The sequence below is a fragment of the Lactuca sativa genome, chromosome 8 (assembly GCF_002870075.4).
Source record: "Lactuca sativa cultivar Salinas chromosome 8, Lsat_Salinas_v11, whole genome shotgun sequence".
In the NCBI taxonomy this organism is placed as follows: Eukaryota; Viridiplantae; Streptophyta; class Magnoliopsida; order Asterales; family Asteraceae; genus Lactuca; species Lactuca sativa.
Genome location: NC_056630.2, coordinates 6,329,673 through 6,345,711, shown reverse-complemented (window position 1 = coordinate 6,345,711; position 16,039 = coordinate 6,329,673).

The following is a 16,039-nucleotide window of genomic DNA, read 5'->3' as shown; positions in this document are numbered from 1 at the left end:
AACTTTACAATATTTAATTCTCTTTTTTACATTTAGACATTGTAGGTACGTTGTTAATCAATCATGCACATATGAACGTGTTACTTCATCAGATGGATGGTAATTGTTGTTTGATCATTCAGTGTGATATTAAACTACATGTATAATAATAATAATAATAATAAAGGAATAGCTGGATTTTTTTTTGTTAAACATTGGAAGGATATGATAGTTTTGGAATGATAGAAAATTAAGAAAGAATAACCTTTTCTTTCCTAGATAGTTTTTTTTAATAAATAATTGTTGGATACATTAATTGTTTTAAACATTTTTCATGTTTGTCAATTGTAAAGCAAATAACAATGTTTTTGTCTATTATTTTAATAGATACAGTATATATGTTTAAGTTATATGGGATATCTGTTAATTTTTCTTGGATTATTTTTATTATAATATATTAGTAATTTTAGGCTATAAATTTGAATGGTGTTTAACTATTATGTTTCTTGTTAGGAATGAGCATATGAACCGAGAAACGGGCCGGAACCGGTACCGAATGGAACCGGTCAGGCCGGGACCAGGACGATATTCTTATGGATTTTTAAAACTGGGAACCGGCAGAACCAGAGCCGGTAGAACCGGCAAAAATCGGCAGAATCGGCAAAAAACGGAACCGTTTGTTGTTATTTATCGAGGACTGGTTCCAACATTGAAGACATGGCAAGAACAGGTAGGAACTAGGAGCCGGTAGAACCAACGGTCCGGTTAGGTTCTTAATTTCGGCCGACTTCGGTTCACGGGTCGGGTCCGGTTCGGGCCGGTTCCAGCCGGGTAAGTTCCTTTGCTCATCATTAGGGAAATGACTTAAGTATTTTTGGCACTTGGACGTTTGAACAATAATTCACCTTTAAGGAAATGACTTACGAAACCAACGAAGTTTCTAAATCATTCAAAAAACTCCAATTATGTTTTGTTTGTTCAAGAAAAGTTAACAAACTTAATATTTTGTCTAAAAAAGCTCAATTAAGTTATGTTTTTGTTCAATTCTATGGAAGTCAAAAAAAAAAAAAAAAAAAACAAACAGATGACGTGACATATTATCATATTGGAAAAATGACTTGTCAGACCAACGAAGTTTTCAAACCATTCAAAAAACCACAGTCATGTTTTGTCTATTCAAAAAAACCAACGAACTTAATCTTTTGAACTGACAAAACATGATTGAGGTTTTTGAACGGTTTGGAAACTTCGTTGGGCTTTTTTAGACAAAATGTTAAGTTCGTTGAGTTTTCTTGAATAGACAAAACATGATTGAGGTTTTTTGAACGGTTTGGACACTTCGTTGGGCTTATAAGTCGTTTTCCCTTCAACTTTAATATTGTATGCAATTAGATCATTAATTTTCAACAAGTTGTATTAGAGCGTACTTATTGTATATCGAAGTATATGTCAATGTTACTGATAGCAGATAAAGGTGAAGATGTTCAAAAATTCGAGAAGAACAATAGTGTTACACTACATTATTCGTTGCTTACGAAGTTAAATGACTCGGTGTGGGATATAAAAATGTGAGTGAATTTGCAAGCACAAGGAGTATGACATGCAATTCGAAATAAAGATGTAGAAGAACAGAAATATCTAATGACTCTAGTTGCTATCTATTAAGCAATTCTGGAGGATATGTTACTTATGTTAGCTAAGAATGACACAACTAAAGAAGCATGGGAAACGCTTAAAGTGATGCACATAGGCGTCAATCGGGTAAAAGAGGCAAAGTACAAACCTTGAGAAGTGACTTCGAGGTTATCCGAATGAAAGGCGGTGAATTGGTGGATGATTTTTCACGAGATTAAATACCATTGTGACTGATATTCGATCTTTAAGCGAAAAAAATTAAGGAAGTTGTGGTGGTAAAGAAATTTCTTCGAGCTGTCTCATTGCAATTTATGTAAATCGTAACATCTATGGAACAATTTAGATGTTTAAAGAACATGATTGTAGAAGAGGTTGTGGGTCATTTAAAAACCCATGAAGAAGGGCTTCAAGGTTTTGGAGAACAAGTAAATGAACATTCCTTGTTGGTTACACATGTCAAGTGGGCATCACAATCCAAGAAACCAGAATGAGGGGAGCTCGTCAAACACCTCAAAGGATAGAGATAGTCGTGGTGGTCGAGGCCAACGAAGAGGCTGAGGACGAGGGTTTGGCTGAGGAGGTGGACGTGAAACTAATGCAAAACAGAATGACCACAAAAAGGATAAAAGCAAAGTAAAATGCTTAAAATGTGAGAATTTTGGTCATTATGCATCGGAGTGCTCGGAAAAGAACCGCGGTGAGGAGGCAAACCTCACCAATGTTTATGTAACACCGTAAATTTCAAAACAAATTTTCTTTTGAAAACGTATAATTCTTAATACATATTTCACAAAAACATCATGTATTAAAATCACAAAACATAACTCCATGTTTAATTAAATGGTAATCCAGGATCCTCCTAACTCTTTCTCTGGTGTGTGTACAATCAAGTCGGTGCCGTCCTGCGATCCTGAGAAGAAAACCTGAAACACATAACACATAACATGGTAAGCACGAAGTTTAGTGAGTTCCCCAAAATACCACATACAACACATAATAGCCACTCGAGGCTATAACTCTGTTTGACCCTCTGGTCAGTGTGTCTCAGTGGGACTCTCCAGTCCCATAACTCTGCGGACCCTCTGGTCCTAACTCTATGGACCTTCCGGTCCTAACTCTATAACTCTAAAACATACATAGCATAAATCACATAGAAATAATGCAGTGTATCACATCATATAAATAGCATACAAAATACTTTGTCACATAACTCTAATTACCACTCTAGGTAAAGTATAGTGAGAAGACTCGCCTTGGATAAAGAACAGCTCCTATAATCACTGTTGCTACGCACCAGACTCTAACTCTGTGCCAAACCCACAATAATCTCAATTTGGAGCTAAGTCCAACCTCTCACTTATTGGGTCTAAAGATAGACCACCTAATGGTCCATTAATACCCTAAGCCCATTGGGCCCACCAAAGCCCAATAATAAATGGGCCCTCACACGGCCCAATTCCCAACCAAAAACGCAAGTCCAAACCAAAGGCCCAAAGCACATACATACACTTATCTAGTCCAAGACTCTATTACATGAGGTCCAAACTCCTGGCCCAACACTCAAGGCCCAATACAATGCTTAGCCTAAAACCCCTAGAAGGAGTTACGTTGTAACAACGTGAATTTTCAAAATAATTTTTCATTTTTAAAACATTCATTCATTCATAAATAATGTCAAACACATTTTATCAAATGTTATTATCACAAAACTTTTCCCCAAAATCTCTACAAAAACTCCAATGCGTGTGTGTACGAATCATGCTGACGCCTTTCCATGCTCATCACTAGTACCTGAAACACATAACACAACAACTGTAAGCATAAATGCTTAGTGAGTTCCCCAAAATACCACATACAACACATACGCCACTCAAGGCTATAATACGACCCTCCGGTCAATGTGTCTCAGCGGGACCCTCCAGTCCCGTAGCTCGTTGGACCCTTAGGTCCGGTCATAACTCGTTGGACCCTCCAGTCCAGTCTATATCATCATACAACATACAATATCACATAGCACATAATCTCATACATAACACATCATACCCTCTGGTCATCACATGGTACCACTCTAGGTAACGTATAATGTGAGAAGACTCACCTCGATGACTCGGAAAATATCTGACTTGGAAGAAGTATGATCTAGCCTCCGCCTAATCACATAAAGTAATACTCTCATAAATACAACTGTACTCAACCCTAAAAGTCAACAAGGTCAACGGTCAACTTGACCCGACTCGGCGAGTACACAAGAGCGACTCAGCGAGTCTACACGTGTCCACTGACTCTCTTAGATTCTCTCTTGGCACGTCGAGTACTTCCCTTGACTCGACGAGTTCCACCTGGCATGAATCGCGGGGCCACCCCGACTCAACTCGCCGAGTCTCAAGAACAGCTCGGTGAGTTCCAACTTAAACTCACACCCCTGACTCTCCCTAACTCACCGAGTCATTCCCCCAACTTGGCAAGTCCACTCACTGAGTGATTAACGGGCAACCTTCATACTACTCGCCGAGTCTGTTCTTAGGACTCGGCGAGTTCATGCCATGCACAAACTCAAAACAACTTCTGAGGTCAGATCTGTTCCATACAATCATAGATCTGGCCTCCCCAAGCATGATAATCACGTAAAGTTCGGACCTTGACACACATATAACATAGAAATGGTCCAAAAAGGCGATTTAGCCCCAAAAATGACATTCCAAGCTCATGACTTCCAAAATGAATCATAAATCTCCAAGGGTTAAGGCCTCTGGACTTCTTTGGGTCCAGATCCAGAACACAAACTTGAGGAGGGACCAAATACACCACTTAATCAATCTCTAAAAGGGTTAGGAAAACCCTAACACTAAGAATCAACACCAAAACTGAAGAAGTTCCGAGAATAATTCCTCAATGCAATCTCTATGAGCTCAAAAGCACCAAAAATCGCACCTCCTTCAGCCTCCTCTTGCCTTAAACACTTCCTTCTTGCAAAAACACCCACCAAATATCAAGATTGGCCTCTCCTTCCTCACAAACGCTCTAGATCTCTTTAGGGTTTCTCTCTAGGGTTGGTGGCCGCAAATGACGGCCATAAGGCCCTTTAAATAGGTCTCAAACCCTGGAAATTAGGGTTTCATTAAACAGCATGGACTCACCGAGTCCACTCATGAACTCGCCGAGTCCAGCTGTGAACTCGCGTACAAATCCGCGACCATACTCGGCGAGTCTAGACGCCAACTCGCCGAGTTCCCCCCACAAAACCCAAAAATAAAAGAACAAAATATCATACCTGGGAATCCGGGTGTTACAATTCTCCCCCACTATAATCAGACTTCGCCCTCGAAGTCTTATTCTGCAAACAACTCCGGATGCTGCTCCCGCATCTCACGCTCCGGTTCCCAAGTCAACTCTGACCCTTTCTGATGCTGCCACTGGACCTGCACTAGCAGCACTTCCTTGTTCCTCAAAACCTTGATCTTCTGATCCCTGATCGCCACCGGTCTCTCGACATAATTCAGGCTCACATCCACCTGAATATCTTCTAATGGCACCACTGCCGACTCGTCGGCTATACACTTTCGCAACTGCGACATGTGGAAAGTGTCATGAATCTGACCCAACTCTGCTAGCAACTCCAAACGATAGGCTACCCTGCCTACTCTCGCGATCACCCTGAAAGTTCCAATATATCGGGGCCCCAACTTGCCCCTCTTCCTGAATCGGACCACTCCTTTCCAAGGAGAGACCTTCAGGAGCACGAAGTCGCCGACCTGAAACTCGATCTCGGACCGGCGTCTGTCCGCATAACTCTTCTGACGACTCTGAGCGGTCAATAGCCTCTGCCTGACCTGCTGGATCTGCTCTGTCGTTTGAAGCACAATCTCGGTGCTGCCCATCACACGCTGCCCTACTTCTCCCCAACAAATAGGGGTTCGACACCTCCTCCCATACAACAGCTCAAAGGGCGGCATGTCAATGCTCGAATGATGGTTGTTGTTATAAGAAAACTCTACCAAGGGAAAATATGTATCCCAACTCCCGCCGAAATCCAACACACATGCCCGGAGCATGTCCTTGAGCGTCTGAATCGTCCGCTCACTCTGCCCGTCAGTCTGTGGGTGGTATGCGGTACTAAAATGCAGTTTCGTACCCAATTCCTCATGAAACTTCTTCCAAAATCTGGAAGTGAAACGTACATCTCGATCTGAGACAATCGAGATCGGCACTCCATGCCGCGATACCACCTCTCTCACATACATCTCTGCCAACTTCTCCACGGAAGAGCTCTCGCTGATGGCCAGGAAGTGAGCACTCTTCGTCAATCTGTCCACAATCACCCAAATTGCATCGACACCCCTCACGGTTCTTGGCAATTTGGTGATGAAATCCATGGTAATCTGTTCCCATTTCCATTCGGTAATCTCTAATGGCTGCAGCTTACCATGTGGACGCTGGTGCTCGGCCTTCACCCTGCGACAGGTCAAGCACCTCTCTACAAACCATGCGACATCCCTCTTCATACAAGGCCACCAATAATCCTTCTTCAGGTCCAAAAAACATCTTAGTGGCCCCGGGATGGATCGAGAATTTTGATCGATGAGCCTCTTCCAACAAAATGGTATGCGTTCCGCCCACAGACGGTACCCAAATCCGGCCTGAAATGTCATAAGCCCCCGGCTATCGGTAACAAATTCTGATACCAGCCCGACAACTCGCTCCCTCTTCTGGCTCTCTGTCTTCACAGCCTTAGCCTGGGCCCCACGAATAGCATCCAACACCGGGGTCATCACTGACAATCTCAAACAAACATCTCGAATTGGGGTGCCCTCCGCCCTACGGCTCAATGCATCGGTTACCACATTAGCCTTTCTCGGGTGGTACAGGATCTCACAATCATAATTCTTGACCACGTCCAACCACCTCCTCTGGCGCATATTCAGGTTGGGCTGATCCATCAAATACTTCAAGCTCTTGTGGTCCGTGTATATTGTACACCGAACCCCATACAGATAATGTCGCCAGATCTTGAGAGCGAACACTACCGCTCCCAACTCCAAATCATGAGTGGGGTATCTCGACTCATGAGGCTTAAGCTGCCTCGATGCATATGCAACTACATGCCCCCTATGCATAAGCATCGCTCCCAATCCGGATATCGATGCATCACAATATACCACAAAATCTTCCATCCTTTCCGGAAGGGCCAACACTGGGGCCTCGCATAATTTCTGGCAAAATGTCTCGAACGAGGTCTGCTGTTCCAGACCCCAATAAAACGCAACACCCTTACGGGTCAACTTGGTGAGTGGCACGGCGATCTTGGAGAAATCGTTAATAAATCTCCGATAATAGCCGGCCAAACCCAGAAAACTCCTGATCTCGGTGGGTGACCTCGGCACCTCCCATCTCATAACCACCTCAATCTTGGCCGGATCGACCAATATCCCATTTTGGTTAACGAGGTGTCCTAGAAACTGAACCTCTCGTAGCCAGAACTCACATTTGGAGAACTTGGCATAAAGCCTCTCCGATCTCAGAACTCCGAGGATCTCCCTCAAATGCTCCTCATGCTGCTCTCTGGATCTCGAATACACCAAAATGTCATCGATAAACACGATCACTGAGCGATCCAACATCGGTCTACACACCCTGTTCATGAGATCCATGAACACCGCCGGTACATTGGTGAGTCCTAAAGGCATCACCACGAACTTGTAATGCCCATAACGAGTCTGGAATGTTGTCTTCTGGACGTCCTCCTCCCGCACCCTCACCTGATGATACCCCGACCTCATATCGATCTTGGAGAACCAAGATGCTCCCTGCAACTGATCAAACAAATCATCGATCCTCGGCAATGGGTAACGGTTCTTGACCGTTAGCTTATTCAGTTCACGATAATCAATGCACATCCGGAGCGAGCCATCCTTCTTCTTGACAAAAAGGATAGGCGCCCCCCATGGCGAACTGCTCGGCCTGATAAACCCCTTCCCCAGCAGCTCCTGAAGCTGCGAGGATAACTCCTGCATCTCCGGAGGCGCAAGGCGATACGGCGCCTTAGCGATAGGCGCAGCTCCTAGAACCAACTCAATACCGAACTCTACCTGCCTCTCCGGAGGCACACCCGGCAATTCCTCTGGAAACACATCCGGAAACTCGCGCACTATCAGAACCTCATCCACCGACTTCGGTCTCTCTGAAACAACCCTCGCATCCATCACATATGCCACAAATCCTCTACAGCCCTACTGTAGACTTTGTCTCGCTCTGGCGGCCGAACAAAATGTTGACCCCGCACGTGTACCCTCGTCGTGCACTGTAAGAACCCCCCACTAGGGTCTCGAATCGTCACCAACTGACGCTCACAGTCTATCACGGCTCCATATCGGCTCAACCAATCCATACCCACTATAACACACACGTCCCCCATCGCGATCGGAACCAGATCTATCGAGAACTCCACACCGAAGATCTCAAGGACACATCCTCGAATCACATCCGAAGCATACACTGCTCACTCATCAGCTATGGAAACTCGCAGAGGCCGATCCAACGCCTCTCGACGGACACTAATATGCTGACTAAATGCTATGGAAACAAACGACCAACTCGCACCCGAGTCAAATAATACCAACGTAGGCACAGTACTCATAAGAAAAGTACCTACGCATATCATCATATAAACATAAATACGCAACTCAAATAAAAGATGAAAAGAGAATACATACCAGCCACAACATCGGGCGCCGCGCGGACCTCCTCTGCGGTCAACTGAAATGCCCTCCCACGAGCCTTCGGGGCCTCGACCTTCACCGGCCGAACCTCGGTAACCCTAGCAGCAGGCGTAGATCCCTGCGTTGATCCCTGAAGAAGCTGCGGGCACTCGGCCTTCCAATGGTCGGTCTGGTTGCAATGAAAGCACACCGAAAATCCCTTGAGGCAATCCCTCGCGATATGCCCCTCCTTCCCACACTTGTAGCCCACCCCAGTCCTGCACGTCCCCTCGTGAATCTTACCGCATTTCCCACAGGTGCGGCCCTTCGCGCCACCAGATCTCGAATCAGTGGGTCTAGCCCGCTTGGCTGCCGGCTAAGATTGAGCCGGTCGCCGATCCATCCTCTGAGACTCGGCCTCCTCCCTGGCCTGAGTCTCCAACTTGATCTCCCTCTTCCGGGCATTTTCCTGGAGCTCAGCAAATATCCGGTAATTCGAGTTCGCCATGAACTTCCGAATATCTCTCCTCAGCACACTCAAATAACGGCTCATACGAGCCTGCTCAGACGACACCTGCTCAGGGAAAAACATCGCCCTCTCATGAAACTTCCGGGTGATGACTGCCACCGAATTAGTATCCTGCTTGAGGGTCAAGAACTCCTGAATCAACCGTTCCCTCTCCACCGGGGGAACATTCTCCTCTCTGAACATAGCGGTGAACCTCTCCCAGGTCACCTCGGAAATCTCAGCCAAAGTGAAGTTCGTCGTCACGAACTTCCACCAATCCTTCGCTCCCAGGCAAAGCTGGTTCAAGGCGAACCGAACCCTCAAGTGCTCTGGACAAGAGCACATTTAGAGACATCCCTCGATGTCAGAGATCCATCTCATAGCGGAAATCGGGTCCTGCGTCCCTTCGAACTCTGGTGGCTTCGTGTTGCTGAACTCCCGGAACAACAACGAGTCACCTCCCTGAGGTCTGGCAGCAGCAGTAGCTGCAGCTGCAGCAGCCTCAGTCAATGTTGCGTACCGCTCATCAAAAGTCTCAATCAACGTGGTCTTGATGTCCCCAAACATCGTGGGAATCTCATCCCGAATGGCAGCAGCAACCTCCTCATGAATCAATCGACGGATCTCCTCGCCGCCGACACTACTGCTCTCAGGTGTGTGTCGAGTCCCAACCATGATGCTTCTGAAATACAACAAAAATTATCAGAGATTCGATCGAGCATACACATACTCGATGACGCAACCCTACTTGTCCTCCGTTGTCCAAAAGATTCTTACTTGGAATGCCCAATACTACTGACCACACCGCATCAGTATTCACTCCAAGTCCTCCTCCTTGGATCTTGGATTACAAGTACTCTACTCTCAAAGGGTCTCAGCAGCAGAAAACTCCTAGGCTAAGGCATCACAAATCAGGCCACTCTAGTCCTAATATGTATACCTAGACTACTCTAGCATGCATAACATAACATATCGCATAACACATAATGTAAGGGTACTTTTGGGGATTCACCGTTCGGGCGCTGGTTGATCGTACACACGGCTCTGCTCTGTTTGTCTCAAAACTCTTTTTACTCTTTTCAAAAGTTTTACTTCATTATCAAAAAATTTCCTCAAATCCTCAGTTTGAGTTCAGATACGCCCGAAGATGCATCTGAATCCCTCAAACCAAGGCTCTGATACCAACTTGTAACAACGTGAATTTTCAAAATATTTTTTCATTTTTAAAACATTCATTCATTCATAAATAATGTCAAACACATTGTATCAAATGTTATTATCACAAAACTTTTCCCCAGAATCTCTACAAAAACTCAAATGCGTGTGTGTACGAATCATGTCGGCACCTTCCCGCGCTCATCACTAGTACCTGAAACACATAACACAACAACTGTAAGCATAAATGCTTAGTGAGTTCCCCAAAATACCACATACAGCATATACGCCACTCAAGGCTATAATACGACCCTCCGGTCAATGTGTCTCAGCGGGAACCTCCAGTCCCGTAGCTCGTTGGACCCTTGGGTCCGATCATAGCTCGTTGGACCCTCCGGTCCGGTCTATATCATCATACAACATACAATATCACATAGCAAATAATCTCATACATAACACATAAGACCCTCTGGTCATCACTGTTGGGTTTTAAGCATTCTAACACTCCTAAGTGTACATGCAACCCTAAATACCTTGGATCTATGTTTTCTCTATTATACATGTAAATATGAACATCCAAGGTATTATCCTAATCTAGCATATAAAACAATGAATATAACAAGATAGAATACATACCTCTTTGATGTAGAATGTTCTCAAGAAGCTTGAGTGCCTAGTGCCTCAAGTGTGACACCTCAAATGGTTCGCACAACATCATATGCATTTGGAAGACTTAAAGAGAAACACCACACTTCATGAAAATCGACTAGCCCTTTCTTACTTTCTTTATTGGCCGATTTTTCCCAAAGAATATGATCTTATATAGTTGTTACAATTAGGGTAAACCCTAATTGTCATGACTTTCCATTTCCTTGGATTCATGGGTTCAAATACACCATGAAGCATCCATGGAGCATCCTATGGGTTTTAGCCCAACTTGATAATCCATGGAGCATTAGCCCACTATACAAGTATGGATTATTTACACAATCAACCCATATATTTAATTACTCTTCTTTTGATCACTTAATTAATTCTAGATTAATTCTTGATCAATACTAATTAAATAATCTTATTAATATATTATAACTTATAATATATTAACAAACCTTAAGTGTTATTTCTGTCATTATATTCTATCCAAATGCATGATGCCATGCAACCCAAATGGACCATGCCGAGTCGGGTCAAGTCTTACCAATGATAGTTATGGACTTAGACATTAATCCAACAGTCTCCCACTTGGATAAGTCTAAAACTATTATTGCGTATGACTTCAAGAACCAACTGGCATTCGTAGCTCTCAAAAGCTTCTGTCGAACTCTGACCTTGCCGAAGATCTCTGACCTTTGTCAATGACTTGTCCATTAGATAAGGGATCATATATTCCTCCATTCTAGATATCATATAGACTGAGACATGGATTATAAATCATTCTCTCTGTCCATTTGTTGTTTCCCGATTTTCGATTTATGACAACTGACTGATTGAACAAATCAAATCAGTTCTGGCTTGGCCAAGCACTCACATGTGTCATCGCTAAATCATCGAGGGGCCCACAGATATCGCTTTTATCCTGAAGGTAAACGGAATGGATAAACTTCGACTCATATGGCTTGTTCTGCTACTTGTTGAATCATACACAAAGACACGTTTTATAACATCGAGTTACCAATGCAGTTTCGTGCAATCAATGTATAACCAACTCATAGTAACAACTCATATCTCTAGGTTTGAAGAATATAAGATATTATCGTCTCATGATCACTCTTGATAAAATCCATGAAGTGATTCAAATGAGCGCGGGTTGAATCCAATACTCAAAACTTATGAGCACTCATGAGCGTTGTAGCACAACTTTGTCCACCAACTTGGACCTCTACAAGCCAACCCATGACAGTCTTGATTCATATCTACTTCCAACATATGACCGACTGTGGATGGTTTGAATAACTTAGTCATTCCGGAAGAATAACCTAGTTATTATGGAAGTCAAAACATGCAAAGTGAAGCACAAGAATAAATGAATCTAATATGGTATCGAAACCTATGAATATAAATAAAACACCTTCTATTTATCACCATACTGTATACTCATTATTCATTGTTTCGCTTTTATCAACTTTATACTTGAATTAAAACACTAGTTGTCCCATGATCCAAGCATGTACATTATGTTTTTCTAAACAATAGTTTTGCCATACACCAAGTATGCACTCTATGTTTATCTATGATCCTTACTTTGTGAAATAAACCAATTGACCAAACTTTCAATGATTCTAATTTCACACTCCCAAATCGAAATCTTGTTAGGAATTAAACTTAAATGCACTACCCTCTTGCGATGAATGTGTACTAAGTCACAAAGATTTGTCAACAACCATTACAGGGTATTCCAATGAAGACCTACTCCATGTACATAAAGCCTTATGTTCAAAGTATGCATTGCTTTGAACATGATTCTTGCACTAAGTTCTTTCTAATCTTACACAGATTGCTACTATCTATAGAGACAACTCTATTTCCCATTTTGACTACTACTTCTGAACAAAAGTTGCCTCTTTTCAGACTATGTCAATATGGCCCTTCCAAAATTCACACTATACTTCCAACTGTCCTTGAGCAACAAATCTTTGGTAAACCTTAGATTGTCCTCGACAATTGCTTAATCACTTTAGTCATATCCAATTCTCGACATTTTCCTCCTTAATGCCCCAAGGCATTTGGAAAATTCATAAAGAATAAATATTATAGCACAAGTAATCGATCTTGTACCCAAAGTAAATGGGACACGATTCATGATGTTTCACATAAAGAAATGGTTCTAGACAAGTCTTTTTCCATAATAATTTTTTGTTTGCCATATTCTCAAAATTTTACTATGAAAAGGGATGTCGTAATCATAATCGAATTTTGAGAACGCAATATATAGAATTTTTCTTAAGTTGAACTAATCCAACATGAAATTCATATATATATTCTTGACTAAAGGTGATTAAAATCTCAATATAAGCTCTTTAGAATGATTATAAACTCAATCTAAGCTTTCCATAATTGAAATGAAGTATAATTTCCTCTCCCTTAATTATAGCAAAACAACTTTTTCAACCCCTGCAACCTCACGAATTGAAACTTTTGTTTTATATAATTAACATTGCTAACTTGCAATACTTATCATAATTATCATGCTCCCACTAAGATGATGATTATTAGCATAACACTTATGCTCCCACTAGCTTTGACATGTACTCAGAAATCAGCTATTGACTTTTTTTTTACCAAAGTTCATATTTCTGATACTAGATTGCTTTGATAAGACTTTATCAAAATCATACACCTTATCTTAGATAGCTCACAGGTGTGTCTAAACAATTTCAGAACTATAAAAAGGGATTTCGTAATCATAGTTTTAATTGTTTAGACCTTTGCTATTTCTCATAAGTCCATGTTAGTGTGCCTACTAACAACTTTGAGAATGCAAAGATTACTATCTACTTAAAAATCTACTTAGTGGAAGTGTTTCCTCACCATCATTTTCATGAATCGGAGAGAAAAAATTATGACACCTAGATTTTTATGGTGTATGAGTTCCTACCCATATGAATTTGTCAAAACCATAATCACAAGACAAGGTTAGTGACAAATCCAAACTCATACGGATTGAACTTGTGCAATCTTAAGTTCTTGCCATTTGGCAGCACAAGGGCCTGCCATAGCTTCCAAGTAGCTGTGCAACCAATTGAGGACTCTAAGAACTCATATGCAAAGCCAACTTTAACTGGAATGGGCACAGAATATGTCAACACGATAGGTTATAAACCTCAAGTCGTGTGCTAGTGAAGAACCTCAGGTTTTATTCTTAATTAGTTCTCGAGACTTTCTAGACCTTTAAGACTCCCACTGTCCTCTTGACATATAAGACTCTCTTGTCAAATATTCAAGGGATAGTGCGGATTCTTTATCAAGACAAACACTTCACACAATTGGCCTAATTTGGTCTTTGTTTTATCCAAAACATCACAACTTACCAACTTCAAATGCACAAGAATAGGACACTTTTACTCTTACATTTGACACATGTTTTTAAACCTTTCTTTAATACATGTCACTCAAGTTACAATCTTAGAGTATAACTCTAAGGATTGTTTTGGAACGAAGTATGACTCATCTTCTTGATTTAACCACTTCAACAATTCATAACTCCTCTTCTTAGTTATCAGAATGCACTTAGAGGATGAATTGTGATAAGGTATCTTAATCATTAAGATGATCATATAACGTGATACTAAAGTGCTCTCCCATCTTTTTCAGATTTGAGAAGATTTTATCCTTCTGTCTAATTTGATTCTTCTCATTCGTTATGCCATACATCGAAATTTTTCCAATGTATCAGAATTACACTTAAGCCTGTAAGTATAACCATATTTACTAAACTTTAGTAAATCATGACGAATATTCTTATCGATTATTTGTGGTGGGCTTGATCAGTGCACAAGAATGTGTACTCGATCCCTTAGTCCTTTACTTGACTCAAACATCCATGTGAACAAGTAATCAGTCTTAATTTTCCAATGCTTAAAAGTTCTCATTCATCATATTATACAACTTGCATGATTCCAAGTTTCGGTCCAATTGAAACTTGGATGATGAGAAATTTTCTTTATTTGGTAAATTTAGACACTACCACAAATGAAAGAATCAATTTCATATTTCAAGTCTTGCTATTAATGGAATCTTATAAGCAACAAAAATTTTCACAGATGCCGTTGTAAGGATATTTTAAAATAAATAAAATCAGAAATTTTCCTTTTATTTTAAAACCTTTGCGGAAGAACTTATCCTTACAATCCATATGAAAACTTTTGTTATCTATTCCTAAGCAATGTCTCATAACTCCTAAGAAGTAGCTCAAGAATCCAATCTTCAAACTATGCGATAGAAATCCATCTACGCGATCAGATTCAGCATATTCTTTCTTTAAGTTTCTTTACTTTTCTTTGATTCTTAAAACACCAAGATGTGACCCAGTCAAATCATGTAATAAGAATCTCCAAATAGGAACTTAATAGAGTTAGACAATGGACTTTACCTGAAGTAGAGTCAAACTTATTGACTTTAACATTCTTAGGTAAATCTGGCCGCTTCGCAACCAAAGCCCCTTCCTTTGGCAATAGAAACATATGGACCCTTAGGTAATAGTACATGGTACTATCTCAGACTTAGCCTTTCTCTTTACCATTTTGTCAATCAAGTTGACTATGGCAAATCCCTTTCCATTGGGAAGAGAATGCTTTTCTGGATTTCCTGTGTCACTATTGTCCCTGTCCATAATGTTTTGGAAAGTTGATCTCCTAATCACATTTGCTTTACTAGCCTTCCAAACCATTGTTGATTCAGCAGTACCAAGCAAATAGATAAGATCATTAAGGGTCTTGTCATGGGCTGTTTCATAGGAGTCCCAAAGGAACTCACTATGTGAGTTAGAAAGTGATTGAACATCCAACTTTCTCAAGACTTTGACACCCAACTCTCTCGGCTTGTCAATATGTGACTTCATCTCCAAGATGTGATCACACCTATACCTTGCCTTGCCAATAGGGCTTGAGTGACCTTGAACTTGTGGGTTAGGGAGACTAATTGGAGGAGGTGGAGGAAATGAAGTTCCAAGAGATTTGGGAAGATCATATATGTTTGAACTAGACATCTTTTGGGAGATATTCAAGTTTTGTTGATTTAAAGTCCTTAATATGACTCCCAATATGAAATATTAAGGCTAGGACCCAACAAACTATTTTATAACTGGAAGAGGGATGCCGTAATCCAAGTTATAAAATATTTGAAGGTAGGTAAATGACGATTTACCAATTTCCACCATGAAAACTGAAATATAATTAAGTTTTAATTGGATTTGAAACTCCTAGATCTTGATAGATTCATTGAACTTTTCAATGGCATGTTTCAATCTCGAGTGTGCCCTTCAGGTTTTGTGACTGGGTTGCTGAGGATCACAAAACAAGGTGTGAAGTAACCATTCAAATTACTTGGTACTCTTAAATGTTTATCACCC